This window comes from Berghia stephanieae, chromosome 7, assembly GCF_034508935.2.
Source record: "Berghia stephanieae isolate SIO BIC M18660-M18661 chromosome 7, UCSD_Bste_1.3, whole genome shotgun sequence".
Lineage (NCBI taxonomy): Eukaryota > Metazoa > Mollusca > Gastropoda > Nudibranchia > Aeolidiidae > Berghia > Berghia stephanieae.
The window spans coordinates 24,000,984-24,005,744 of record NC_088366.1 but is presented as its reverse complement, the minus strand read 5'-3'; positions in this window follow the sequence as shown (position 1 = coordinate 24,005,744).

Sequence of the window (4,761 nt, the reverse complement as noted above, 5' to 3'; positions counted from 1 at the left end):
AAACTGGCAACCCTGATTCACAACCTAAATTGTGAAAGCCGCACAGTCGAACCCGGCTTTTTGTTGAAATGGAAAGAAGAGGTTACAGGGCACGGTAATCTATGATTGACCTCGCTTTAACTCTATGTGTGTGTTTGTGTGTGCTGTGTGTGTCGGAGTGCGTGTAAGGTGAGTTGTAGCATGTGTATTCTGCGTGGATGGTTGACTAATTGTACCAGATCCTAGTTTATACTTAAGCCAAATTTCACTATCTCGTGGCTAATTAAACAATTCAGCATAACAACAATATAAATGAAATGGTTATATACTGCAAGCGATCATGTTAACCTATAATTATACGAAAATGACAACATCAAACTTATTCTGAATATACAGGTTTAAGTCTGAGGTCATGGAACTCTAAAATTGTACACTCTAAAAGCCAAAGTTGCCTTCAATGATTTATGTTTCAACTGGAGAGGAAAAATCAATGTCAAGAATTTCAGGAAAACAACATCGACTTGTCACAATTATTATTTTAAAAACAGACATTTGAAATAGGCAATGTGAAAAATAATGCTGTACCTGACCTATTTTATTCTAGTTTTGGCAAACTATACACCAAGATGGTATCAATGAACCAGGCTCTTTTCACCGCCATGACAAAGCAGAATGAAAATAGCATATCGATATATCATTATGATATAATTGACCGAAAATTATTAATCGATATAACTGGGGTTGGATGAAGTCTCTCTCTCTCTCTCTCTCTCTCTCTCTCTCTCTCTCTCTCTCTCTCTCTCTCTCTCTCTCTCTCTCTCTCTCTCTCTCTCTCTCTCAATCTGTCTCTCTCTCTCTCTCTCATTCTCTCTCTCTCTCTCTCTCTCTCTCTCTCTCTCTCTCTCTCTCTCACTCTCTCTCATTGGCCTTAATAGCACCTCTCCTTATAAATGACTGTATAAAGTATGCTTTCCTCTATCGTATTTCTATTTTAAAGATCTAGATAAAATATTTCACAAATTATACGAGAGAACAACTAACTCCAGGCAGAGGAAATTGTTATTTACCTCTGTATTCTTTATTTAAGGCAATTGATGAGAAAAAATAATGCGAATATGCTTCATAGTTTCCGTCATTGAATATCCTTTGCTGCTGCTTTACTTTTTGTCGCTGTTGTTGTTCTACCTTCAACTGGCCATCCACCACCACCACCACAACCACCACCCTCCTCCTCCTCTTCCTCATCACCATCATCATCATCATCATCATAATCATCATCACCTTCTACTTATTTATTCTACCTTAAAGTGCTTCCCTCTAGATCTAACATATCCAGCTATCCAACCACTGTTGGGTGCACGTATTTGCAGGTCTGATAACGGCGCAATTATGGGCCTGATTACTGATTTAACCTTGTTGTAATGGATACTATTTTACGTTGGTTTGAAAATATTTCCATTCCAACAATAAGCCCATAACAATAATTTGGGTTATCAGAACTTCAAAAAAGTATACGCCGATCTCAATAATGCTAAATAATTTGATACCACCAGGTCAGCTTTTCATAAGCAGAACTTATTAATTTGGTACAATAAGAGTAAAAGTTATTATGCGAATATTAGATAATGGGATATTAAAAGTTTGATTCTCTGACCTGGTTTGTTTTTTATTTGACTTCTTTACAAGACCATAATTTAATCCCTTGTACAAAAGTTGTTATTTTAGCCCTCGCCCGTATTCCAGCATAGATTATTGCCCTGAAATAATAATAATAAAAAAAATAAATTAAAAAACAAAAAAAACAAAAAAAAACAAAAAAAAAAAACTTTGAGCTTTTAGACAGCGCAATATCCACTAATCGTGCTCAAGACGCTTTATGACACAATACAAAAAACAAAAAAAAAAACAAACACAAAACCCAACAACATCTAAAAATAGATAAATAAATATATAAGTAAATAAACCCCCCCCCCCCCCCCCCCCCCCCCCCCCCCCCCCAAAAAAAAAAAAAACAAAAAAAAAAAAAAATGGAGTGATGTGATTATATACCAGCAGCATCTGAGTGAGTATAAAACCAAGTCGATCCCAGCATAGCACACGTATTATCGTTATCATTATTGTCACCATTGGATAATAAGGGCCAGTAGCTATCTACACATAATATAATAAAATGTTGAACAAAGGAATCCGATTCAACTATTACGAGTACAATGAATTAATTGTGTCCTATAGAATTTTATGATATTACCGGATTAGTCACTTGTTTTTCGGATGCAATAATTAAATCAAAAATAAACCCACCCTAATAAATACTGCAACATCGTTGCATAGATAAGCAGTTTTTATTGCTAACTACGTACTATCATACTTTTATGATTGAATGCATTTATTACTCATTTCGTGTGCGATTTCCAAAGCTTGGAATTTGAGTTATCAAGCGGGCCTTTGGGAGCCTACTTTTCCTCCCCCTCCTGTTGCCACTTTTACTGCTACTGCTGCTATTCTTCCCGTTCTCTCGTCCTTCCCTCTCTCCTCCACTTTCCTCTTCTGTCTCTCTTCTCTTCTTCTCTTCCTTCTCTCTTCTCTTCTTCCTCTTCCTCTTCTCTTTCTTCTCTTCTTCTTCTCTCCTTCTCTTCTCTTCTTCTTTTCTTCTTCTCTTTCTTCTTTTCTTTCCTCTTCTTCTCTTCTCTTCCTCTCTCTTCTTCTTCTCTTCTCTTCTTCTTCTTCTTTCTTCTTCTTCTTCTTCTTCTTCTTCTTCTTCTTCTTCTTCTTCTTCTTTTCTTCTTCTTCTTCTCTTTCTTTCTTTCTTCTTCTTCTTCTTCTTTCTTCTTCTCTTTCTTCTCTTCTTTCTATTCTTCTTCTTTTCTTCTCTTTTTCTTCTTCACCAAAAACTGAATGTTTAAACAAAACTGAGTATTGCTGCTAATAAGCATTAAAATGAATAATTAAACATGTAGTAATAATGATAATGATAACAATAATATAAAAATAATAATAATAAATAATAATAATAATAATAATAATAATAATAATAAAAATAATAATAATAATAATAATAAATAAATAATAATAATATAACAATAAATAATAATAAAATAATGAACTAATAATAATGAATAATAATAATAATATTAAGAGATGAAGAAATATAGATATATATGAGATAGATAGTGATCTGATAACAATACTACTACTACAACTCTACTACTACACTAATACTATACCACATACATAACTACTATAAATAATAAATAAATAGAAATATACAATAAAATAATAAAAATGATGATTATAATATGATACGACACGACACGAGACTGAATGATGATAGATAATATGAATATGAAAATATAATATATAATAAAACAATAATATAATAATATATGATAATGGATGATAATACGATGATGAATATATGATATGATATATGATAATGATTATGATGATGATGGTAAAATTATAATTATTATAATAGAAATAATGATATAATAATAATAATAATATAATATATAATAATAATAATATAATAATAATAATAATATGATATAATACTAACATGATAAATATATAATATAATAATAATAATAATAAAAATATAATAATAATAATAATAATAATAATGATAATAATAACAATAATAATAATAAAAATAATGATGATGATGATAATGATGATGATGACGACGACGACGACGACGATGATGATGATGATTATGATGATGATGATGATGATGATGATGATGATAATAATAATTAATAATAATAATAACAACAATAATAATAGTAATAATAATAATGTAATAATAATATAATAGATAAAAATGGATGATGATAATGAGATGATGAGACCGACGACGACGAGATGATGTGATGATGATGATGATGAGATGATGATAATGATAATTAATAATATAATAAAATAATAATAGTAATAATAATAATGTTAATGGTGATGATAATGACATATGATGATATGAGATATAATGATATGAATGAGTAAAAATAATTATTATAATATAATAATGATAATAATACTAAAATAATAATAAATATTAATGATAATAATAATAATAATAATAATAATAATAATAATAAAATAATAATAATAATAATAATAATAATATAATACTACAATGTAATATTAATATAATAATTAATAATAATAATAATAATATATAATAATAATATAATAATAATAAATAATAATTAATATAAAATTATTATTATTATTATTATTATTATTACTACTACTACTACTACCACAACAACAACAACAACAACAACAACAACAACAACTACTACTACTACTACTACTACTACTACTACTACTACTTCTACTACTACTACCACCACCACCACCACCACCACTACCACTTTTTCCTCTTCTCCTCCTCCTTCCCCTCCTCCTCCTCCTCCTCCTTCTCCTCCTCCTCCTCCTCCTCCTCCTCCTCCTCCTTCTTCTTCTTCTTCTTCTTCTTCTTCTTCTTCTTCTTCTTCTTCTTTTTCTTCTTCTTCTTCTTCTTCTACCTTCTCCATGAGTTAAAAACGTCTAGAAGGTAAAGTGCTGGAATTGACACGACTTACCCTCAACATCATGTTTACAACTAGTTTTGACCTATTTTTGAGGTCTTGTTCCATAATACGTGAAGTGATGTATCGTTCTGTTTTTTTCGATCGTGAGAAAGCAGGGTGGTTTAGATAAACATTTCTATTGTGCCCGTTGTTGTTGTTGTTGTTGTTTAATAGTCATGATGAGAATGAGAATGAAGTCGACTATGATGAT